The following is a 27,387-nucleotide window of genomic DNA, read 5'->3' on the forward strand; positions in this document are numbered from 1 at the left end:
TATTTATAGAAACTTGAGGATTTTGGAATCAAGTTTTGGGTTATAAGGGGTTTAAAATAATTTATTTGACAATTATAGAATTTGTTGCTGTTCAGTCACTAAGTCATGTATGATTCTTTGCAATCCCATGGACTGCAGCATGCCAGGTACATCTGTCCTCCTGGAATTCATGTCCATTGAGTTGGTGTCGCTTTACAAATAGTTGTGAAAAGTAGAGACAAGAAAAGCAAAAGAGAAAAAGAAAGATATTACCATTTGAATGCAGAGTTCCAAAGAATAGCAAGGAGAGATAAGAAAGCCTTCCTCAGTGATCAATACAAAGAAATAGAGGAAAACAATAGAATAGATCTCTTCAAGAAAATTAGAGATACCAAAGGAATATTTCATGCAAAGATGGAATCAATAAAGGACAGAAATTGTATGGATCAAACAGAAGCAGAAGATATTAAGAAGAGGTGGCAAGAATACATGGAAAAGCTGTACAAAAAAGATCTTCATGACCCAGATAATCAATATGGTATGATCACTCACCTAGAGCCAAACATCCAGGAATGTGAAATCAAGTGGGCCCTAGAAAGCATCACTATGAACAAAGCTAGTGAAGGTGATGGAATTCCAGTTGAGCTATTTCAAATCCTGAAAGATGATGTTGTGAAAGTGCTGCACTCAATATGCCAGCAAATTTGGAAAACTCAGCAGTTTCCATAGGACTGGAAAAGGTTAGCTTTCATTCCAATCCCAAAGAAAGGCAAAGCCAAAGAATTCACAAACTACTACACAATTGCACTCATCTCACATGCTAGTAAAATCATGCTCAAAATTCTCCAAGCCAGGCTTCAGCAATATGTGAACGTGAACCTCCAGATGTTCAAGCAGGTTTTAGAAAAAGCAGAGGCACCAGAGATCAAATTGCCAACATCCACTGGATCATGGAGAAAGCAAGAGAGTTCCAGAGAAACATCTATTTCTGCTTCATTGACTATGCCAAAGCCTTTGACTGTGTGGATCACAATAAACCGTGGAAAATTCTGAAAGAGATGGGAACACCAGACCACCTGACCTGCCTCTTGAGAAACCTGTATGCAGGTCAGGAAGCAACAGTTAGAACTGGATATGGAACAACAGACTGGTTCCAAGTGGGAAAAGGAGTACATCAAGGCTGTATGTTGTCACCCTGCTTATTTAACTTATATGTAGAGTACATCATGAGGAACGCTGGGCTGGAAGAAGCACAAGCTGGAATCAAGATTGCTGGGAGAAATATCAATAACCTCAGATATGCAGATGACACAACCCTTATGGCAGAAAGTGAAGAGGAACTCAAAATCCTCTTGATGAAAGTGAAAGAGGAGAGTGAAAAAGTTGGCTTAAAGCTCAGCATTGGAAAACTAAGATCATGGCATTCAGTCCCATCACTTCATGGGAAATAGATGGGGAAACAGTGGAAACAGTGTCAGACTTTATTTTTTGGGGCTCCAAAATCACTGCAGAGATGGTGACTGCAGCCATAAAATTAAAAGACGCTTACTCCTTGGAAGTAAAGTTATGACCAACCTAGATAGCATATTAAAAACAGAGACATGGCTTTGCCAAAAAATGTCCATCTAGTCAAGGCTATGGTTTTTCCAGTGGTCATGTATGGATGTGAGAGTTGGACTGTGAAGAAAGTTGAGCACCCAAGAATTGATGCTTTCGAACTGTCATGTTGGAGAAGACTCTTGAGAGTCCTTTGGACTGCAAGGAGATCAAACCAGTCCATCCTAAAGATCAGTCATAGGTGTTCATTGGAAGGACTGATGCTGAAGCTGAAACTCCAATACTTTGGGCACCACATGCAATGAGTTGACTCATTGGAAAAGACACTGATGCTGGGAGGGATAGGGTGCAGGAGGAGAAGGGGATGACAGAGGATGAGATGATTGGATGGCATCACCAACTCGATGGACATGAGTTTGGATAAACTCCGGGAGTTGGTGCTGGACAGGTAGGCTTGGTGTGCTTCGATTCATGGGGTGGCAAAGAGTTGGACACAACTGAGCGACTGATTTGGACTGAACTGAGTTGGTGATGATATCTGACTACCTCATCCTCTCCTGTACCTGTCTGCTTTTGCCTTCAATCTTTATAGCATCAGGGTCTTTTCCAATTAGTCGGCTCTTCAAATCAGATAGCCAAAACATTGGAGCTTCAGCTTCAGCATTAGTGCTTTCAATGAATATTGAGGGTCAATTTACTTGAAGATTGATTGGTTTGATCTCCTTGTAGTCCAAAGGACTCTCAAGAGACTTCTTTAGCACCACAATTTGAAAGCATCAGTTTTTCAGTGCTCAGAATTCTTTTTGGTCCAACATTCACATCCACACATTACTACTGGAAAAACCATAGCTTTGACTATATGGACCTTTGTCGGAAAAGTGATGTCTCTGCATTTTAGTATGCTGAATAGGTTTGTCATGGCTTTCCTTCCAAAGAGCATCTGTCTTTTATTTTAATCAGTGCAGTCACAATCTGCAGTGATTTTGGAGCCCAAGAAAATAAAATCTGTCACTGTTTTCACTTTTTCCCCATCTATTTGCCTTGAGGTAATGGAATCGAATGCCATGATCTTAGTTTATGAATGCTGTATTTTAAGACAGCTTTTTCACTCTCCTCTTTTACCCTCATCAGGAGGTGCTTTAGTTCCTCTTTACTATCTGCTTTAGAGTAGTGTCATCTGCACATATGAGGTTGTTGATATTTCTCCTGCAATCTTGATCCCACCTTGTGATTCATCCAGCCTGGTATATTTTATGATATACTCTGAATATAGGTTAAATAAAGTCTTGATGTAATCCTTTCCCAATTTTGAACCAGGCCATTGTTCTATGTCTGGTTCTAACTAGTGTTTCTTGACCCACATACAGGTTCCTCAAGAGACAAGCAAGGTGGTTTGGTACTCCCATTCCTTTAAGAATTTTCCATATTTGTTGTGATCCACATAAAGTCTTAATCACACTCAATGAAGCAGAAGTTGATATTTTTTTGAATTCCCTTGCTTTTTCCATGATCCAAGAATTGTTGGCAATTTGATTGCTGATTCCTCTGCCTTTTCTAAATCCAGATGTACAAGCCAGATTTGTTCACAGTAATGCTTCCTAAGGCCCATTTGACTTCACACCCCAGGATATCTGGCCCTAATTGAGTGACCACATCATTGTGGTTATCTGGGTCATTAAGACCTTTAATGTATAGTTTTTCTCTGTGTTCTTGTAACTTCTTCTTAATCTCTTCTGCTATTTTTAGATCTTTATTGTTTCTATCTTTTATTTTGTCCTTCCCTGCATGAAATGTTCCCTTGATATCTCTAATTGTATTGAAGAGATTTCTAGCCTTTCCCATACTATCATTTTCTGCCATTTCTTTGCATTGTTCATTTAAGAAGACCTTTCCTCTCCTTGCTTTTCTATTGAACTCTGCATTCAGTTGGATATATCATTCCGTTTCTCCCTTGCCTTTTACTTCTCTTCTTTCTGCAGTTATTTGTAAAACCTCCTCAGTAAACCACTTTGCTTTCTTTCATTTCTTTATCTTGGGAATGTTTTTGTTCACTGGCTTCTGTACAATGTTGTGGACCTCTTTTCATAGCTTTTCAGGCACTCTGTATACCAGATCTAATACCTTGAATCTATTTGTCACCTCCACTGTATAATCATAAGGTATTTAATTTAGGTCATACCTGAAGTGCCTCATGGTTTTCCCTACTTTTCTCAGTTTAAGCCTGAATTATTCAAATAAGAGTTCACAGTCTGAGCCACAGCCATCTCTAGCTCTTGTTTCTCCTGACTACATATTTCCATCTTTAGCATCAAAGAACATAATCTGATTTCAGTATTAACCATATGGTGATGTCCATGTGTAGAGTCATCTCTCAGGTTGTTGGAAAATGGTGTTTGTTATAACTAGCATATTCTCTTGACAAAACTATTTGCCTTTGCCCTGCTTCCTTTTGTACTCCAAGGCCAAACTTACCTGTTTTTCCAGGTATCTCTTGACTTCCTACTTTTGCATTCCAATCCCCTATGGTGAAAAGGACATCTTTTTTAGTGTTAGTTCTAGAAGGTGTTGTAGGTCTTCATAAAATCAGCTAGTTTCAGCTTGTTCAACTTCAGTGGTTGTGCATAGACTTAGATTACTGTGATGCTGAATTGTTTGCCTTAGAAATGAACCAAGATCATTCTCTTGTTTTTGAGGTTGTACCCAAGTACTGAATGTCAGAGTCTTATGTTGACTATGAGGGTTACTCCTTTTCTTCTAAGGGATTCTTGCCCATAGGAGTAGAAACAAAGGTGACCTGTATTAAATTTGCCCATTCCTGTCCATTTTAGTTCACTGATTCCTAAAATGTCAATGTTCAATCTTGCCATCTCCTTCTTGACCGCATTCAAGATTCATGAACCTTTAATTCATGAACCTAACATTTCAGGTTCCTATGCAGTATTGCTCTTTACATCATTAGACATTTCTTTCCCCACCAGACACATCCACAATTGAGTGTCATTTCTGCTTTGGTACAGACGCTTCATCTTTTGGGAGATCTTAGTAATTGCACTCAGCTCCTTCCCAGTTCAGTTCAGTTCAGTTCAGTCGCTCAGTCATGTCCAACTCTTAGTGACCCCATGAACCACAGCACGCCAGGGCTCCCTGTCCATCACCAACTCCCCGAGTTCACTCAAACTCATGTCCATTGAGTCAGTGATGCCATCCAGCCATCTCATTCTCTGTCGTCCCCTTCTCCTCCTACCCCCAATCGCTCCCAGCATCAGAGTCTTTTCCAGTGAGTCAACTCGTCTCATGAGGTGGCCAAAGTATTGCAGTTTCAGCTTTAGCATCGGTCCTTCCAATGAACACCCAGGATTGATCTCCTTTAGAATGGACTGGTTGGATCTCCTTGCAGTCCAAGGGACTCTCAAGAGTCTTCTCCAGCACCACAGTTTGAAAGCATCAATTCTTCGGCGATCAGCTTTCTTCACTTCCCAGTAGCATATTGCAAACCTTCTGATCTGGGGGTGCTCACCTTCCGATGTCATATCTTTTTGACTTTCCATACCATTCATGGTTCTCTCGTCTTCCCTGGTTGTTCAGAGGTTAAAGTGTCTGCCTGTAATGTGGGAGACCCAGGTTCGATCTCTGGGTCAGGAAGATCCCCTGGAGAAGGAAATGGCAACCCACTACAGTATTCTCATCTGGAGAATCACATGGACAGAGGAGCCTGGTAGGCTAGAGTCCATGGGGTCGCAAAGAGTTGGACACGACTGAGTAACTTCAGTTTCACTTTCATGGTTCTCTTGGCAAGAACTGGAGTGGGTTGACATTCCCTCCTCCTCAGTTGAGTTCTGTAGCTGAGTCATGTACAACTCTTTGTGACCCCATGGGTCACAAAAAAGCATGCCAGTCTTCCCTGTACATCACCAACTCCTGGAGTTTGCTCAAACTAATGTCCATCAAGTTGCTGATGACATCAAACGATCTTATCCTCTGTTATCCCCTTCTTCTGCCTTCAATCTTTCCCAGCATCAGGGTTTTTCCAGTGAATCAGTTCTTTGCATCAGGTGGCCAAAGTATTGAAGCTTCAGCTTCAGCATCAGTCCTTCCAATTCCCTCCTCTAATGGACCACATTTTGTCAGAACTCTTTACTATGACATTTCTCTATTAGGTGTCCCTGCACAACATGGCTCATGGCTTCACTGAATTATACAAGCCCCTTCCCCATGACAAGGCTGTGATCCCTGTAGGGGCAATTAAAGTACAGAGATGAATTTTAATCCGTTTCACAGGATAATTATAGACTTTAAATTGTGTGTGTGTGAGAGAGACACACAGTTGCTAAATATCTCATACATATCCATATGAGATAGCCAACATCTCATACATATTCATTCATGTTCTTTGTTTCTAAACAATACTGTTTCAATTGCCTTTTGTTATAGAAATTAATACTTTAAAAACAAGCAAGATTATTTTACACTCTTTTGGGTCCAGATTTTCCCCTCTAAGGAAAATTCCAGTTGCTGTTTACAATTGTGTGTGAGTAAATATAAAAATATTGCATACCTGAGAGGTAGAGATTGCTCAGTGAAATAACTGGGTCAGGTTTATTATCTTCTTGATATCACTTGTATTTACCAACCTCATTAGCCTTAAACATCTTTAATAAAGGTGGCGTTAGACGGGGTGTTTGGTATAACAGAAAAAAATAATATTGGTTTACATTTTAGAGTTTATAACCAGTGTTTCTGTGCGTATTATGGTGATAAGTCAAAATATCAATTCTTCTGAAGAGAGTAGAGGTTTGAGGTATTGTTATTAATTACTCCATTGTCCTTTCATATTAACTAACCATTGATTCTGTATCAATCCCCTTTTCATTTCTATATTACCTATATCACTTCCCCATCATCTTTTCCTCTTTATCCCTGTATGGTTTGTCAAAAGCCAAAGAATTTCCACTTTTATGATATGGAGAGGCACCTAAAGTGAGTTTTAAATAAACTATAAATTGTGGGAGAGACATAGTACTTAGCTACTATGATGAATAGTGAGTAGTTTTCACAGCAAGGAGGAGTATAACAGAGGATTTAAACTATTTCCATCTGATTTTCAGAATGGTGCTGATTTTCACATTGTTATTTTTTGTGTTCATTTCTTATTTCTATATGCTCATTTTCATGTTTTTATGTAATCAGTATAGCATCTAATGTTTAGTCTTATTGCTTTAATTTCAGGAAACAAAAATGTAGACATACAGACAAACAGGATTTTCATTTAAATTTTTTAGGAAGGGAACTGACACACTTTAAGTGTCCACTTTGCCTACAGATGCTTTAGATAACTTATTTCATTTATAGATACAAAACTGAAATTTATTGATATTAAAAGATTTGCCAAATTTCATCACTTCTTAAATACTGTTCTTTTCCTTATATTTGTCCCACTAATTTTATAACTTCTGATATATTTTTTATATTTGAATGATCACTTTTATTGTTTTGTGTTTTTTAATATGGAGACTTCTAACATATACCAAAGAAAGACAGTATAATGAGCTTCATTCTAATTTCACCCAAAATCAAGGACTATCAAATCATAACCATGGCTTCCTTTGCTATTCCTAGATTATTTTGAAGCCAACTTTAGACATTTCATCCACACATAATTCAGTATATATGTCTAAAAACTAAATACATATTTTAAACAAAAGTAAAATACCATGAAAATAAGTTTATAAGGTGACTAATTATTTCAAATATTCAGTCAGTGGACAAATTCTCAGCTGTCTCATAAATGTATAATTTTATAATTATGTTGCCTCAAAATCCAAAGATGTTCCACACATTATGTTTGGTTAATATTTTTTTTTAACATTCTTTTAATCCATACATTTGTCTTCTATGTTTTACTTTTTTTGTAACTAGAAATTAAATTGTTGAGGATATTATATTATTTTTTTCTGTAAAATTTGTTAGGATTTTGCTGATTTTTTTCTTTATATTGTAATTTAAATGTACTTTTTGGCTTTCTATATTTCCCTGTATATACAGAGGACTGAGCACACTCTAATTTCAATTCTTTTAAGAAAAGTATTGGTCATATTATGTTCTTCTACTATTAAACACGTAATGTCAGCTTGACTATTTTATTTTAAGTTTTATTTAGTAAATTGTAAGTTTGTTTTATTTTGGGGGGCAGCACAAATCAGACTTGAGCAAAATCCTCTAGAGCCTCAGGATCAAGGCCAAAAGCCACAGCTCAACTAGAGAGCCTCATCCCAAGACCTGCCCCACAGAGCACCTCTGTCTCCTCTCTCTTACCATCTGGGCCCAGCTACAACCAGGTCACAGGTTCCCAGGTCTGTCTTACTCGGCATACCCATTTCCCTGCCTGACACTCTGATTCTGTATTACTTCTTTCCATCCATGCCCAAGTGACTTGAAAAGTCACTAGGAAGATGTGAACCTTAGGGGACTGAGGAAAGTGGCCCTTGTCTTGCAAATGGTTTACAGTTGTTTTCAACTAAAAGCAAGGAGAAAAAATGGAGTTAGGCCTGCAAGGCAGATTCAGAAGTTCTGTTTGTTCTGATAAGGAAGGAATGTTATCTGTTTGAAAGTAAATAGAGAAAAATAAGACAATTCTACCGCATTTTCTCTTTTAATCATAAGATATCTTTGAACATATTTAAACATACGTATCATACCATTCTGTGTCCAAGAAGTTATTTTCAAAATGTTAGAAACAGTAATTAAATAATTCTGCAATATAAAATGGAATAAGTCATTTAAAAAAAATTCCATCACCATATAGTTGATTTACTATTCTGTGTTAGTTTCAGGAGTGTAACAAATTTAGTCAGTTACACTTGTACATATCTGTGGACATGAGTTTGAGTGAACTCCGGGAGTTGGTGATGGACAGGGAGGCTGGCGTGCTGTGATTCATGGGGTCGTGGAGAGTCGGACATGACTTAGCAAATGAACTGAACTGAACTTGTACATATATCCTCCCTTTTTTAGATTTATTTCCCCATAGGGGCCTTTACAGAGTACTGAGTAAGTAAAGCTCCCTGTGCTCTATCAGTTCAGTTAAGTTCAGTTCAGTCACTCAGTCGTGTCCGACTCTTAGCGACCCCATGAACCACAGCATGCCAGGCCTCCCTGTCCATCACCAACTCCCGGAGTTCACTCAAACTCATGTCCATTGAGTCGGTGATGCCATCCAGCCACCTCATTCTCTGTCGTCCCCGTCTCCTCCCACCCCCAATCGCTCCCAGCATCAGAGTCTTTTCCAGTGAGTCAACTCGTCGCATGAGGAGGCCAAAGTATTGCAGTTTCAGCTTTAGCATAAATCCTTCCAATGAACAACCACGATTGATCTCCTCTAGAATGGACTGGTTGGATCTCCTTGCAGTCCAAGGGACTCTCAAGAGTCTTCTCCAACACAACAGTTCAAAAGCATCAATTCTTCAGCGATCAGCTTTCTTCACAGTCCAACTCTCACATCCATACATGACCACGGGAAAAACCATAGCCTTGACTAGACGGACCTTGGTTGGCAAAGTAATGTCTCTGCTTTTTAATATGCTATCTAGGCTGGTCATGACTTTCCTCCCAAGGAGTAAGTGTCTTTTAATTTCATGGCTGCAATCAGCATCCGCAGTGATTTTGGAGCCCCAAAAAATAAAGTCTGACACTGTTTCCACTGTTTCCCCGTCTATTTCCCATGAAGTAATGGGACCAGATGCCATGATCTTCGTTTCCTGAATGTTGAGCTTCAAGCCAACATTTTCACTCTCCTCTTTCACTTTCAAGAGGCCTTTGAGTTTCTTTTCACTTTCTGCCATAAAGGTGGTGTCATCTGCATATCTGAGGTTATTGATATTTCTCCCGGCAATCTTGATTCCAGCTTGTGCTTCTTCCAGCCCAGCGTTCCTCATGATATACTCTGCATAGAAGTTAAATAAGCAGGGTGACAATATACAAACTTGATGTACTCCTTTTCCTATTTGGAACCAGTCTGTTGTTCCATGACCAGTTCTAACTGTTGCTTCCTGACCTGCATACAGGTTTCTCAAGAGGCAGGTCAGGTGGTCTGGGATTCCCATCTCTTTCAGAATTTTCCACAGTTTATTGTGATCCACACAGTCAAAGACTTTGGCATAGTCAATGAAGCAGAAATAGATGTTTTTCTGGAACTCTCTTGCTTTCTCCATAATCCAGCGGATGTTGGCAATTTGATCTCTGGTGCCTCTGCCTTTTCTAAAACCACCTTGAACATCTGGAAGTTCACGATTCACATATTGCTGAAGCCTAGGTTGGAGAATTTTGAGCATGACTTTACTAGCGTGTGAGATGAATGCAATTGTGCGGTAGTTTGAGCATTCTTTGGCATTGCCTTTCTTTGGGATTGGAATGAAGACTGACCTTTTCCAGTCCTGTGGCCATTACTGAGTTTTCCAAATTTGCTGTCATATTGAGTGCAGCACTTTCACAGCATCATCTTTCAGGATTTGAAGTAGCTCAATTGGAATTCCATCACCTCCACTAGCTTTGTTCGTAGTGATGCTCTCTAAGGGCCACTTGACTTCACATTCCAAGATGTCTGGTTCCAGGTGAGTGATCACACCATCGTCATTATCTTCATCGTGAAGATCTTTTTTGTACAGTTCTTCTGTGTATTCTTGCCACCTCTTCTTAATATCTTCTGCTTCTGTTAGGTCCATACCATTTCTGTCCTTTTTCGAACCCATCTTTGCATGAAATGTTCCCTTGATATCTTTAATTTTCTTGAAAAGATCTCTTGTTTTTCCTATTCTGTTGTTTTCCTCTATTTCTTGGCATTGATCGCTGAGGAAGGCTTTCTTATCTCTCCTTGCTATTCTTTGGAACTCTGCATTCAGATGCCTATATCGTTCCTTTCCTCCTTTACTTTTCGCTTCTCTCCTTTTCACAGCTATTTGTAAGGCCTCCTCAGACAGCCATTTTGCTTTGTTGCATTTCTTTTCCATGGGGATGGTCTTGGTCCCTGTCTCCTGTACAATGTCACGAACCTCCATCCAGAGTTCATCAGGCATTCTATCTATCACATCTAGATCCTTAAATCTATTTCTTACTTCCACTGTATAATCATAAGGCATCTCTCGCGTCTGTGCCACTGGAGCCGGCGCCTGTGCTCTATAGTAGGTCCTTATTAGCTATCCATTGTATATATAGTAGTGCAAATATGTCAATCTCCATCTCCCAATTAATTCCATCTATTACCCCCTGGTAGATGACGCCACCCTTATGGCAGAAAATGAAGAGGAACTCAAAGGCTTCTTGATGAAAGTGAAAGAGGAGAGTGAAAAGGTTGGCTTGAAGCTCAACATTCAGAAAACAAATATCATGGCATCTGGTCCCATCACTTCATGGGAAATAGATGGGGAAACAGTGGAAACAGTGTCAGACTTTATTTTTTTGGGCTCTAAAATCTCTGCGGATGCTGATTGCAGCCATGAAATTAAAAGACACTTACTCCTTGGAAGGAAAGTCATGACCAGCCTAGATAGCATATTAAAAAGCAGAGACATTACTTTGCCAACCAAGGTCCGTCTAGTCAAGGCTATGGTTTTCCCCGTGGTCATGTATGGATGTGAGAGTTGGACTGTGAAGAAAGCTGATCGCCGAAGAATTGATGCTTTTGAACTGTTGTGCTGGAGAAGACTCTTGAGAGTCCCTTGGACTGCAAGGAGATCCAACCAGTCCATTCTAGAGGAGATCAATCGTGGTTGTTCATTGGAAGGACTGATGCTGAAGCTGAAACTGCAATACTTTGGCCACCTCATGCGATGAGTTGACTCACTGGAAAAGAGTCTGATGCTGGGAGGGATTGGGGGTAGGAGGAGACGGGGACGACAGAGAATGAGATGGCTGGATGGCATCACCGACTCGATGAACATGAGTTTGAGTGAACTCCGGGAGTTGGTGATGGACAGGGAGGCGTGGCGTGCTGTGGTTCATGGGGTCGTAAAGAGTCAGACACGACTGAGCGACTGAACTTAACTGAACCATAAGTTCATTTTCTACATCTATATTTCTGTTTGGCATTAAGTTAATTTGTTTCTTCTTTTTATATTTGGTGAATAATAATTATTATTTTTTTTACTTTTCATTATTGTACTGGTTTTGCCATACATTGACTTGAATCTGCCCCGGGTGTACATGTGTTCCCCATCTTGAACCCCCCTCCCACCTCCCTCCCCATCCCATCTCTCTGGTTCATCCCAGTACACCAGGCCCGAGCGTCCTGTATCATGCATCAGACCTGGACTGGCGATTCATTACACATATGATAATATACATGTTTCTTCTTTTTAAATTCTACATATAAGTGATATAATATAATATTTGCTTTTCTCTGACTTACATTATTCAGTAATTAAGGTAGGTGGATGAAGCACAAGCTGGAATCAAGATTGCTGGGAGAAATATCAATAACCTTGTATATGTATATGACACCACCCTCATGGCAGAAAATGAAGAAGAACTAAAGAACCACTTTGTAGAATTTAAAGAGGAGAGTGAAAAAGTTTGCTTAAAACTCACCATTCAGGAAACTAAGATCGTGGCATCTTGTCCCATCACTTCATGGAAAATAGATGGGGAAACAGTGGAAACAATGGCAGACCTTATTTTGGGGGGCTCCAAAATCACTGCAGATGGTGACTGCAGCCATGAAATTAAAAGACACTTACTCCTTGGCATGAAACGTTATGACCAATCTAGACAGCATATTAAAAAGCAGAGGCATTACTTTGCCAACAAAGGTCTGTCTAGTCAAGACTATGGTTTTCCCAGTAGTCATGTATAGATGTGAAAGTTGGACTATAAAGAAAGCTTAACACCAAAGAATTGATGCTTTTAAACTGTGGTGTTGGAGAAGACTCTTGAGAGTCCCTTGGACTGCAAGGAGATCCAACCAGCCCATTCAAAAGGAGACCAGTCCTGAATATTCATTGGAAGGACTGATGTTGAAGCTGAAACTCCAATACTTTGCCCACCTGATGCAAAGAGCTGGCTCATTTGAAAAGACTCCGATGCTGTGGAAAATTGAAGACTGAAGAAGAAGGGGATGACAAAGGATGAGATGGTTGGATGCTATCACTTACTCAATGGACATGAGTTTGGTTAAACTCCGGGAATTGGTGATGGACTGAGAGGTGTGGCGTGCTGCAGTTCATGGGGTTGCAAAGAATTGGACACAACTGAGCGACTGAACTGAACTGACTTCACTCAATACGATCCAATTATTGCAAATGACATTATTTGTTTTTCTCTTATAATGGCTGAGTAATATTCCGTTATGGGTTTCCCTGGTGGTTCAGTGGTAAAGAATCCACCTGCAATACAGAAGACTAGCAGGACATGGCTTTGATCCCTGAGTCAGGAACATCCTTTGGAGAAGGAAATGGCAACCTACTCCAGTATTCTTGCCTGGAAATCTCTATCAACAGAGTAGCCTTTTTTTTTTTTTTTTTTACTTTACATTATTGTAGTGGTTTTGCCATACATTGACATGAATCTGCCCTGGGTGCACATATGTTCCCCATCTTGAACCCCCCTCCCACCTCCCTCCCCATCCCATCCCTCTGGTTCATCCCAGTACACCAACCGCGAGCATCCTGTATCATGCATCGAACTTGGACTGGCGATTCTTTTCACATATGATAATATACATATTTCAATGCCATTCTCCCAAATCATACCGCCCTCGCCCTTTCCCACAGAGTCCAAAAGACTGTTCTTTACATTTGTGTCTTTCTTGCTGTCTTGTATACAGAGTTATCATTATCATCTTTCTAAATTCCATATATATGCGTTCAGTTCAGTTCAGTTCAGTTCAGTTACTCAGTCGTGTTCGACTCTCCGCGACCCCATGAATCACAGCATGCCAGGCCTCTCTGTCCTTCACCAACTCTCGGAGTTCACTCAAACTCATGTCCACAGAGTCGGTGATGCCATCCAGCCATCTCATTCTCCGTCGTCCCCTTCTCCTCCCGCCCCCAACCTTTCCCAGCATCAGAGTCTTTTCCAGTGAGTCAACTCATCGCATGAGGTGGCCAAAGTATTGCAGTTTCAGCTTTAGCATCAGTCCCTCCAATGAACATCCAGGATTGATCTCCTTTAGAATGGACTGGTTGGATCTCCTTGCAGTATAAGGGACTCTCAAGAGTCTTCTCCAATACCACAGTTCAAAAGCATCAATTCTTCGGCGATCAGCTTTCTTCACTGTCCAACTCTCACATCCATACATGATCACGGGAAAAACCAATGCCTTGACTAGACGGACCTTGGTTGGCAAAGTAATGTCTCTGCTTTTTAATATGCTATCAAGGTTGGTCATAACTTTCCTTCCAAGGAGTAAGCGTCTTTTAATTTCATGGCTGCAATCAGCAACCGCAGTGATTTTGGAGCCCAAAAATATAAAGTCTGACACTGTTTCCACTGTTTCCCCATCTATTTCCCATGAAGTGATGGGACCAGATGCCATGATCTTTGTTTTCTGAATGTTGAGCTTCAAGCCAACCTTTTCACTCTCCTCTTTCACTTTCATCAAGAGGCTTTTGAGTTCCTCTTCACTTTCTGCCATAAGGGTAGTGTCATCTGCATATCTGAGGTTATTGATATTTCTCCCGGCAATCTTGATTCCAGCTTGTGCTTCTTCCAGCCCAGCGTTCCTCATGATGTACTCTGCATATAAGTTAAATAAGCAAGGTGACAATATACAACCTTGACGTACACCTTTTCCTATTTGGAACCAGTCTGTTGTTCCATGTACAGTTCTGACTGTTGCTTCCTGACCTGCATACAGGTTTCTCAAGAGGCAGGTCAGGTGGTCTGGGATTCCCATCTCTTTCAGAATGTTCCACAGTTTATTGTTATCCACACAGTCAAAGACTTTGGCATAGTCAATGAAGCAGAAATAGATGTTTTTCTGAAACTCTCTTGCTTTCTCCATGATCCAGCGGATGTTGGCAATTTGATCTCTGGTGCCTCTGCCTTTTCTAAAACCTGCTTGAACATCTGGGAGTTCACGGCTCACATACTGCTGAAGCCTGGCTTGGAGAATTTTGAGCATGACTTTACTAGCATGTGAGATGAGTGCAATTGTGCGGTAGTTTGAGCATTCTTTGGCATTGCCTTTCTTTGGGATTGGAATGAAGACTGACCTCTTCCAGTCCTGTGGCCATTGCTGAGTTTAGTATACTGTATTGGTGTTTTTCTTTCTGGCTTACTTCACTCTGTATAATAGGCTCCAGTTTCATCCACCTCCTTAGAACTGATTCAAATGAATTCTTTTTAATTACTGAGTAATACTCCATTGTGTATATGTACCAAAGCTTTCTTATCCATTCGTCTGCAGATGGACATCTAGGTTGCTTCCATGTCCTGGCTATTATAAACAGTGTTGCAATGAACATTGGAGTACATGTGTCTCTTTCAATTCTGGTTTCCTCGGTGTGTATGTCCAGGAGTGCGATTGCTGGGTCTTATGGCAGTTCTATTTCCAGTTTTTTGAGGAATCTCCACACTGTTCTCCATAGTGGCTGTACTAGTCTGCATTCCCACCAACAGTGTAAGAGGGTTCCCTTTTCTCCACACCCTTTCCAGCATTTATTGCTTGTAGACGTTTGGATAGAAGCCATTCTAACTGGCACGAAATGGTACCTCATTGTGGTTTTGATTTGCATTTCTCTGATTATGAGTGATGTTGAGCATCTTTTCATGTGTTTGTTAGCCATCTGTATAGAGTAGCCTTATTGTCCATGGGGTCACAAAGAATCAGACATGACTGAGCAACTAAGCGACAACATCACATATTCCATTGTATAAATGTACCATATTTTCTTTACCCATTTCACTGTTGTTGATTAACATTTAGGTTACTTCCATGTTCTCACTATTGTAAATAGTGTTGCAATGAGCACTGGAGTGCATGTACCTTTTCAAATTATAGTTTTCTCTGGATATACTCCCAGGCCTGAGATTGCTGGATCGTATATATGGTAGCTGTATTTTTAATTTTTTAGCAAACCTCTACACTGTCCTCCACAGTGGTGGTACAAGTTTACATTCCCACCAACAGTGTAGGAGGTTTCCCTTTACTCTACACTTTCTTCAGTATTTATTGTTTGTAAGATTTTTATGATAGCCAGTCATTTGTGAAGTGATGCCTCATTATAGTTTTGACTTGCACTTGTCTAGTATTTAGTGATTTTGAGGACCTTTTAATGTGCTCTTTAGCCATCTGTATGTCTTTGGAGAAATGTCTATTCAGATAGTCTGTCCGTTTTTGGATTGGGTTGTTTATTTTTGGATATTGAGCTGCATGAGCTCTTAGTGTATTTTGGAGATTAATTCTTGTCCATTGCTTCATTTCCAATATGTTCTCACATTCTGAGAGCTGTCTTTCCATTTTGCTTGTTTTCCTTTGCTGCACAAATGTTTTTGAGTTTAATAAGTCCCATTTGTTTTTTTCTGTTGTTGTTGATGATGATATTGTATGTTTTATATTTCTCTTTTTATTAAACTTTGTAAATTGTATTGGGGTATAGCCAGTTAATAAATAATGTGATGGCTTCAGGTGGACAGAAAAGGGACTCAGCCATACCTATACATGTATCCATTCTTCCCCAGAACTCCCCTCCCATCCAGGCTTCCACATAACATCGAGCAGATTTCCTGGACTATACAGTAGGTCTGTATTGATTATCCTTTTTTTTTTTTAATCAAGAAATAACTGTAAAAAATACAAGAAGAAATACTTTCTTATGTGTATTTCCAATATTAGTTGATGGTATTAACTTACTCTCAGTCACTCATGCCAGAGACTTGGGAATCAGTCTAGATAAGCATCCTTTCTTTATACTTAGTCATCAGGTACAATTGATTTCACTTCCAGAATATTTCATAATATTTCTGCACCATTTTTTCATTCTATCATCTTATGAATCTATTATTTCTATCAGTTTTATAGCCCCCCACACTAATTGATGAGAATACACAAAACATTGAGTGTGAATTTTTTTTTTAATTAGGAAATGAAGAGGTACTCGAGTGGCAGACTCCCACTTTTATTTATTTTTATTTTAAAAATTTATTTATTTCAGTTGGACGCTAATTACTTTACAACACTGTAGTGGGAGGAAGGAACAAGATGGCAGAGGAATAGGATGGCGAGATCACTCTCTCCCCCAAAATTCATCAAAAGAACATTTGAACGTGGAGTAAAGTCCACAAAACAACTTCTGAATGCTGGCAGAGGACATCAGGCACCCAGAAAAGCAACCCATTGTCTTCGAAAGGAGGTAGGAAAAAACATAAAAGATTAAAAGAGAGACAAAAGAGGTAAGAACGGAGCTCCGTCCTGGGAAGGGAGGCTTTAAAAAGAGAGAAGTTTTCAAACACCAGGAAACAATCTCACTGACAAGTCTGTGGCGAGCCTTGGAACCTCAGAGGGCCACATCAGTTCAGTTCAGTCGCTCAGTCGTGTCCGACTCTCCGTGACCCCATGAATCACAGCATGCCAGGCCTCTCTGTCCTTCACCAACTCTCGGAGTTCACTCAAACTCATGTCCACAGAGTCGGTGATGCCATCCAGCCATCTCATTCTCCGTCGTCCCCTTCTCCTCCCGCCCCCAACCTTTCCCAGCATCAGAGTCTTGTCCAGTGAGTCAACTCATCGCATGAGGTGGCCAAAGTATTGCAGTTTCAGCTTTAGCATCAGTCCTTCCAATGAACACCCACATAACTGGGAAGAAAAAGAAAGAAAGAATTAAAACCCACAGATTGCCTGCCAAACGGTAACTCCCAGAGGAGAAGCAAAGCAGACGCCTGCATACGCCATTAGCAAGCGGAGGCTGGGCAGGGAGAAGCCGGCTGAACTGCTTAGAGAGAGGACTGGGCTTGAATGCCACGAGAACAATCTGAGAGAACTAACTGGGGATAGCAAAGCAGACTGGGATAACTTCCCCACAAAAAGGTGCAAAGCTCTAACCTAAGACTCCTCCAGCCCCACTCACAGAAAAAAGGGCTGAGTAGAGCAAGCCGGCTGCGGTTGGCCAATCCCCCATCCCCCACCGAGACAGGCAGGGAGGTCAGCCAGAGCCGGAGGGGGCAACCGCGGCCCCAGAAAGGCATCCGATACAAACTGCAGGCAGACTTGTTGCTAATCAAGACTTCTTGGGCTCAGGCTGGTTGATATCCGCCTGAGAAAGTGCGCCAGTTGTATACCCAGAAAACCGAGTGGCAGGGAATGGGGAGACGATAAGTCACAGCAACCACGCTCGCCAAACACCTGGTCACCTGAGCTGCTCAGACCGGGGAAGGCACAAAACGCACCCAACCAAGTCTGCGCCTTTGTGGAGTACCCAAGAAACTGAACTTGAGCCGCTCAGACCTGGGAAGTGCATACAACCCAGCGCCGGCCTCAGACAGTTCCCAGCAGAGCAACCTAGAGCTTATGCAGTGTAGACTGGGACAGCATATGCGCTATGAGCGGGGACAAACCCATTGTGGCCAAGACACTGCGAGCACTCCCCACAGACGCCAGAGATATTTATCTGCAGCGTTCCTCCCTTCCCAGAACAGGACTGAACAACTGAGCCTTAAAAAGTGTCCACCCGCCCCCTAGTATCAGGGCGGAAATTAGACACTGAAGAGACCAGCAAACAGAAGCTAAAACAGAGGGAACCACCTTGGAAATGACAGATAGAGAAGTCTAGAGACCACTCAAAGAATAAGACCAAAAACCAGAGGCAAGAGACTTAAGCCCGAATCCTGAGAACACCAGAGAACTCCTGACTCCAGGGAACATTAATCGATAGGAGCTCATCAAATGCCTCCATACATACACTGAAACCAGGCACCACCCAAGGGTCAACAAGTTCCAGAGCAAGACATACCACGCAAATTCTCCAGAAACACAGGAAAATAGCCCTGAGCTTCAATATACAGGCTTCCCCAAATCACTCCAAACTCACTGACATCTCATAACTCATTACTGGACACTTCATTGCACTCCAGAGAGAAGAAATCCAGCTCTACCCACCAGAACACCGACACAAGCTTCCCTAACCAGGGAACCTTGACAAGTCACCTGTCCAACCCCACACGCAGTGAGGAAACTACATAATAAAGAGAACTCCACAAACTGCCAGAGGAAAGGCCACCCCAAGCAAAGCAATATAAGCAAGATGAAGAGGCAGAGAAATACCCAGCAAGTAAAGGAACAAGATAAATGCCCACCAACACAAACAAAAGAGGAAGATATAGGGAATCTACCTGATAAAGAATTTCGAATTTTGGTGGTGAAAATGATTCAAAATCTTGAAAGCAAAATGGAGTTACAGATAAATAACCTGGAGAAAAGGATTGAGACGATGGAAGAAAGGTTTAATAAGGACTTAGAGGAAATAAAAAAGAGTCAATATACAATGAATAATGCAATAGATGAGATCAGAAACACTCTGGATGGAACAAACAGTAGAATAACAGAGGCAGAAGATGGGATAAGCGAGCTAGAAGAAAGAATTGTAGAAATAAATGAAACAGAGAGGAAAAAAGAAAAACGAATTAAAAGAAATGAGGACAATATTAGAGACCTCTGGGACAATGTGAAATGCACCAACATTCGAATCATAGGAGTCCCAGAGGAAGAAGACAAAAAGAAAGACCATGAGAGAATACTTGAGGAGATAATAGTTGAAAACTTCCCTAAAATGGGGAAAGAAATAATCACCCAAGTCTAAGAAACCCAGAGAGTCCCCAACAGGATAAACCCAAGGCGAAATACTTCAAGATACATATTAATCAAATTAACAAAGATCAAACACAAAGAACAAATATTAAAAGCAGCAAGGGAAAAGCAGCAAATAACACACAAGGGGATTCCCATAAGGGTAACAGCCGATCTTTCAACAGAAACTCTTCAGGACAGGAGGGAATGGCAAGACACACTTAAAGTGATGAAAGAAAATAAACTACAGCCCAGACTACTGTACCCAGCAAGGATCTCATTCAAATATGAAGGAGAATTCAAAAGCTTTACAGACAAGCAAAAGCTGAGAGAATTCAGCATCACCAAACCAGCTCTCCAACAAATGCTAAAGGATATTCTCTAGATAGGAAACACTGAAAGGGTGTATAAATTCAAACCCAAAGCAATAAAGAAAATGGCTACGGGATCATACTTATCAATAATTACGTTAAACGTAAATGGGTTGAATGCCCCAACCAAAAGACAAAGGCTGGCTGAATGGATACAAAAACAAAACCCCCATATATGTTGTCTACAAGAGACCCACCTCAAAACCACGGACACATACAGACTGAAAGTGAAGGGCTGGAAAAAGATATTCCATGCAAATAGAGACCAAAAGAAAGCAGGAGTAGTAATACTCATCCGTTCCATTCCGTTCTGTCGCTCAGTTGTGTCTGACTCTTTGCGACCTCGTGGACTGTAGCCTACCAGGCTTCTCCGTCCATGGGATTCTCCAGGCAAGAATACTGGAATGGGTTACCATTTCCTTCTCCAGGGGATCTTTCCAACCCAGGGATTGAACCCGGGTCTCCCGCATTGCGGGCAGACGCTTTAACCTCTGAGCCACCAGGGAAGCCCAGTAATACTCATATCAGATAAAATAGACTTTAAAACAAAGGCTGTGAAAAGAGACAAAGAAGGAAAATACCTAATGATCAAAGAATCAATCCAAGAAGAAGATATAACAATTATAAATATTTATGCACCCAACATAGGAGCACCGCAATATGTAAAAAAATTACTAACAAGTATGAAAGGAGAAATTAACAACAATGCAATAATAGTGGGAGATTTTAATACTCCACTTACATCTATGGATAGATCAACTAAACAGAAAATTAACAAGGAAACACAAACTTTAAATGACACAATAGACCAGTTAGACCTAATAAATATCTATAGGACAGTTCACCCCAAAACAATGAATTTCACCTTTTTCTCAAGCACACACGAAACCTTTTCCAGGATAGATCACATCCTGGGCCATAAATCTAGCCTTGGTAAATTCAAAAAAAAAAAACTGAAATCATTCCAAGCATCTTTTCTGACCACAATTCAGTAAGATTAGATCTCAATTATGGGAGAAAAACCATTAAAAATGCCAATATATGGAGGCTGAAAAACACGCTGCTGAATAATGAACAAATCATAGAAGAAATCAAAAGAGAAATCAAAATATGCATAGAAATGAATAAAAATGAAAACACAACCCAAAACCGCTGGGACACTGTAAAAGCAGTGCTAAGGGGGAAGTTCATAGCAATCCAGGCACACCTCAAGAAACAAGAAAAAAGTCAACTAAATAACCTAACTCTACATCTAAAGAAACTAGAAAAGGAAGAAATGAAGAACCCCAGGGTTAGTAGAAGGAAAGAAATCGTAAAAATTAGGGCAGAGATAAATGCAAATGAAACAAAAGAGACCATAGCAAAAATCAACAAAGCCAAAAGCTGGTTCTTTGAGAAGGTAAATAAAATTGGCAAACCACTAGCCAGACTCATCAAGCAACAAAGGGAGAAGAACCAAATCAATAAAATTAGAAATGAAAATGGAGAGATCACAACCGACAACACAGAAATACAAAGGATAATTAGAGAATACTATCAGCAATTATATGGCAATAAAATGAATAACCTGGAAGAAATGGACAAATTCCTAGAAAAGTACAACTTTCCAAAACTGAACCAGGAAGAAATAGAAAATCTGAATAGACCCATCACAAGCACAGAACTAGAGGCTGTAATCAGAAATCTTCCAACAAAGAAAAGCCCAGGTCCAGATGGCTTCACAGCTGAACTCTACCAAAAATTTAGAGAAGACCTAACACCTATGCTACTCAAACTGTTCCAGAAAATTGCTGAGGGAGGGAAACTTCCAAACTCATTCTATGAGGCCACCAAAACACTAATCCCAAAACCTGGTAAAGATCCCACAAAAAAAGAAAACTACAGGCCAATATCACTGATAAACATAGATGCAAAAATCCTTAACAAAATTCTAGCAATCAGAATCCAACAACACATTAAGAAGATCATACATCATGACCAAGTGGGCTTTATCCCAGGAATGCAAGGATTCTTCAATATCCGCAAATCAATCAACGTAATACACCACATTAACAAATTGAAAAATGAAAATCATATGATTATCTCAATAGATGCACAGAAAGCCTTCGACAAAATTCAACATCCATTTATGATAAAAAACCCTCCAGAAAGTGGGAATAGAAGGGACATATCTCAACATAATAAACCATACACCAAAATAAACTCAAAATGGATTAGAGAGCTAAACTTAAGACCAGAAACTATAAAACTCCTAGAGGAGAATGTAGGCAAAACACTCTCTGACGTAAATCACAGCAGGATCCTCCAAGACCCACCTCCCAGAATATTGGAAATAAAAGCAAAAATAAACAAATGGGACCTAATTAAAATCAAAAGCTTCTGCACAGCAAAGGAAACTATAAGCAAGGTGAAAAGACAGCCTTCAGCCCTGGAGAAAATTATAGCAAAGGAAGCAACTGATAAAGGATCAATCTCCAAAATATACAAGCAGCTCCTGCAGCTCCATTCCAGAAAAATAAATGACCCAATCAAAAAATGGGCCAAAGAACTAAACAGACATTTCTCCAAAAAAGACATAAAGATGGCTAACAAACACGTGAAAAAATGCTCAACATCCCTCATAATCAGAGAAATGCAAATCAAAACCACAATGAGATACCATTTCACACCAGTCAGAATGGCTGCTATCCAAAAGTCTACATGCAATAAATGCTGGAGAGGGTGTGGAGAGAAGGGAACCCTCTTACACTGTTGGTGGGAATGCAAACTAGTACAGCCACTATGGAGAACAGTGTGGAGATTCCTCAAAAAACTGGAAATAGAACTGCCATATGATCCAGCAATGGCACTCCTGGGCATACACACCAAGGAAACCAGAATTGAAAGAGACACATGTACTCCAATGTTCATTGCAGCACTGTTTATAATAGCCAGGACATGGAAGCAACCTAGATGTCCATCTGCAGACGAATGGATAAGAAAGCTTTGGTACATATACACAATGGAGTATTACTCAGCCATTAAAAATAATGCATTTGAACCAGTTCTAATGAAGTGTATGAAACTAGAGCCGATTATACAGAGTGAAGTAAGCCAGAAAGAAAAGCACCAATACAATATAGTAATGCATATATATGAAATTTAGAAAGATGCAAATGATAACCCTGTATACGAGACAGCAAAAGAGACACAGATGTATAAAACAGTCTTTGGGACTCTGAGAGGGTGAGGGTGGGATGGTTTGGGTGAATGGCATTGAAATATGTATATTATCATATGTGAAACGAATCGCCAGTTCAGGGTCGATGCATATTACAGGATGCTCGGGGCTGGTATGCGGGGATGACCCAGAGGGAGGATAAGGGGAGGAGGGAGGTGCAAAGGGGGTTCGGGAGGGGGAACTCATGTATACCCGGGGAGGATTCAAGTCAATGTATGGCAAAACCAACCAATATAATATTGTAAAATAATTAGCCTCCAATAAAAAAATATATATACTGTAGTGTTCTTTGCCATACATTGATAAGAATTAGCCATGGGCTTACATGTGCTCCCCATCCTGAAAGCCCCTCCCACCTCCCTCTCCATCCCATTCCTCTGGGTCATTCAGTGCACCAGCCCCGAGCATCCTGCATCATGCGTCGAATCTGGACTGGCTATCTCTTTCACATATGATATTATACATGTTTCAATGGTATTCTCTCAGATCATCCCACCCTCTCCTTCTCCCACAGAGTCCAAAAGACTGTTGTATACATCTGTGTCTCTTTTTCTGTCTCACATATAGGGTTATTGTTACCATTTTTCTAAATTCCATATATATGTATTAGTATACTCTATTGGTGTTTTTCTGTCTTACTTCACTCTGTATAATAGGCTTCAGTTTCATCCACCTCATTAGAACTGACTCAAATGTTTTTTTTTTAATTGCATTTTAATTTTTTAATGTACCACAGCTTTCTTATCCATTCATCTGCAGATGAATATCTAGGTTACTTCCATGTCCTGGCTATTATAAAAGTTCTGCGATGAACATTGTGGTACATGTGTCTTTTTCAAGTCTGATTTCCTTGGTGTGTATGCCGAGCAGTGGGATTGTTGGGTCATATGGCAGTTCTGTTTCGAGTTTTTTAAGGAATCTCCACACTGTTCTCCATAGTGGCTGTAGTAGTTTCCATTCCCACCAACAGTGTAAGAAGGTTGCCTTTTCTCTACACCGTCTCTAGCATTTATTGCTTGTAGACTTTTGGATTTAGCCATTCTGACTGGCGTAAAATGGTACCTCATTGTGGTTTTGATTTGCATTTCTCTGATAATGAGTGATGTTGAGCATATTTTCATGTGATTGTAGCCATCTGTATGTCTTCTTTGGAGAAATGTCTGTTTAGTTCTTTGGCCCATTTTTTGACTGGGTCTTTTTTTCTTTGGAATTGAGCTGCAGGAGTTGCTTGTATTTTTTAGATTAATTCTTTGTCAGTTGCTTCATTTGCTATTATTTTTTTCCCATTGTGAAAGCTGTCTTTTCACCTTGCTTATAGTTTCCTTTGTTGTGCAGAAGCTTTTAACTTTAATTAGATCCTATTTGCTTATTTTTGCTTTTATTTCCAATATTCTGGGAGGTGGGTCATAGAGGATCCTGCTGTGGTTTATGTCAGAGAGTGTTTTGCCTGTGTTTTCCTCTAGGAGTTTTATAGTTTCTGGTCTTACATTTAGGTCTTTAATCCATTTTGAGTTTATTTTTGTGTATGGTGTTAGAAAGTGTTCTAGTTTCATTCTTTTATAAGCAGTTGACCGGTTTTCCCAGCACCACTTATTAAAGAGATTGTCTTTTCTCCATTGAATATTCTTGCCTCCTTTGTCAAAGATAAGGTGTCAATAGGTGTGTGGATTTAGCTCTGGGCTTTCTGTATTGTTCCATTGATCTATACTTCTGTCTTTGTGCCACTACCATACTGTCTTGTTGACTGTGGTTTTGTAGTAGAGCCTGAAGTCCGGCATGTTGATTCCTCCAGTTCCATTCTTCTTTCTCAAGATTGGTTTGGCTATTCAAGGTTTATTGTATTTCCATACAAACTGTAAAATACAAATAGTGAAACTATTTTCTTTAGGTAGATATTTTCCTAAACATTTTTATTCTTTTTGTTGTAATGATGAATGGTATTGTTTCCTTAATTTCTCTTTCTGTTTTCTCATTTTTAGTGTATAGGTATGCAAGGGATTTCTCTGTGTTAATTTTATATCCTACAACTTTACTGTATTCATTGATTAGTTCTAGTAATTTTCTAGTAGAGTCTTTAGGGTTTTCTATGTAGAGGATCATGTCATCTGCAAACAGTGAGAGTTTTACTTCTTCTTTTCCAATCTGGATTCCTTTTATTTCTTCTGCTCTGATTGCTGTGGCCAAAACTTCCAAAACTATGTTGAATAGTAGTGGTGAGAGTGGGCACCCTTGCCTTCTTCCTGACTTTAGGGGAAATGCTTTCAATTTTTCACCATTGAGGATAATGTTTGATGTGTGTTTGTCATATATAGCTTTTATTATGTTGAGGTATGTTCCTTCTATTCCTGATTTCTGGAGAGTTTTTATCATAAATGGATGTTGAATTTTGTCAAAGGCTTTTTCTGCCTTTGCTATGGCTTTGATATGGTTTTTATCTTTCAATTTGTTAATGTGGTGTATTACATTGATTGATTTGCAGATATTAAAGAATCATTGCATTCCTGGGATAAAGCCCACTTGGTCATGATGTATGATCATTTTAATATTTTGTTGGATTCTGTTTTCTAGAATTTTGTCAAGGATTTTTGCATCTATGTTCATCAGTGATATTGGCCTGTAGTTCTCTTTTTTTGTGGCATCTTTGTCAGGTTTTGGGATTAGGGTGATGGTGGCCTCATAAAATGAGTTTGGGAGTTTACCTTCCTCTGCAATTTTCTGGAAGAGTTTGAGTAGGATAGGTGTTGGCTCTTCTCTAAATTTTTGGTAGAATTCAGCTGTGAAGCTGTCTGGACCTGGGCTTTTGTTTGCTGAAATATTTCTCATTGCAGTTTCAATTTCCATGCTTGTGATGAGTCTGTTAAGATTTTGTATTTCTTCCTGGTTCAGTTTGGGAAAGTTGTCCTCCGAAATTCAAAAACTTCCCCCAGACCCGCTGGTGAGAGAGTTTCCTGGTATTTGGGAACTTCTTCTCTATTAAGACTCCCTTCCTGGGACAGATCTCTGCCCCTAACTCTTTTGTCTCTCTTTTTATCTTTTATATTTTGTCATACCTCCTTTCAAAGACAATGGACTGCTTTTCTGGGTGCCTGATGTCCTCTGCCAGCGTTCAGAAGTCGTTTTGTGGAATTTTCTTAGTGTTCAAATGTTTTTTCGATGAATTTGTGGGGGAGAAAGTGGTCTCCCCGTCCTGTTCCTCCACCATCTTAGGACCGCCCAGTCTCCCACTTTTAAACTGACTTCCATATTGCACCCAGACTTGTCAGTCTAATATACAATTAGGGCAATCACTTATCACCATAGACCTCTTTAATGATTACTCTTCCCAATGAAATGATATTCAAGTCTTCTAGAATCACTCTCTCTATCTGTGCTGATTCCTTGTGTCTTCAGACTGTCAGCCTTGTAGAAACTGTTGGTTCCTCTCAGGCACAACTTTAGACTTTTTTGTTTGTTTGTTTGCATTTCTACTCTAGAGACATCTCCTGAGTCACAGTAGTCTCCTTAAGTTGATGTATTGGTACAGTCAGGAAGTATGAAAATAGCTAATGCTCTCAGAATTAATCTTAAATTAATGAGGATAAGAGGGAGTAAAATTTGGTCTATATCCCTGTAATGTGGTGATGCAAATTTAAGGTCATTTTTTACACAAATCCTAAGGGAGTTCAAAGTACAATGAATCCCCAGTTATCCACTGCAGAGAGGAGATCAAAAATAGTCCTTTTGACTTTTCTTCCCTCTTCATGCTATCCTATCCTCCTGGTCTCCTCACCCTGAAATCAGCTCTGTCCATCTCACCTCTCTCTCTCTGTATTGATATGTAGGTTTTACTTTGAAGAGAACTGAAACTATAGTAATAGAATATTTCAATAGGTACATTGTCAGACAGCAAACATTTGTTCCTCCTCTGTGATTATCCTGCTCATTAAGGGAAGGTACCCATTGCCGGCCAAACATTAAATTAAAGAGTTACTAGAAAATATTTATAGCTATTAAGGTATAAACTTTCACACAAGGGAAGTTTGGTGATTATCTACTTAAACTTTTAAAATATTCTATTAATGAGAAAACTGAGAAAAAAAAGTTAATTGATTCCTCAATTATAGACTAGATACAGAAGATCAGATATGTGAGTCAATGTTGTGTCTCCTATATCAAAACCATTTTGAGAAATTAAATAAAATAATAAATGAATTAAGGAAAAATAATAAGCAGAAAAAATATTTAATTGCTACAATGACTTTCTAATAATATTGTTCTGAGCATAAATCCTTATTGTACTTATTGCAAAATTCGACTTAAATTGAAGAAATTAAGGAAAACCACTAGACAATTCAGGTATGAGCTAAATCAAATCACTTTCGATTATACAGGGGACATGACAAATAGATTCAAGGCACTAGATCTGATAGACAGAGTGCCTGAAGAACTATGGATAGAGGTTCGCGACATTGTACAGGAGGCAGTAATCAAGATGATTCTCAAGAAAAAGA

This window comes from Moschus berezovskii, chromosome 1 (genome assembly GCF_049115385.1).
Source record: "Moschus berezovskii isolate FMDL1 chromosome 1, NW_MosBer_1.0, whole genome shotgun sequence".
Classification (NCBI taxonomy): domain Eukaryota; kingdom Metazoa; phylum Chordata; class Mammalia; order Artiodactyla; family Moschidae; genus Moschus; species Moschus berezovskii.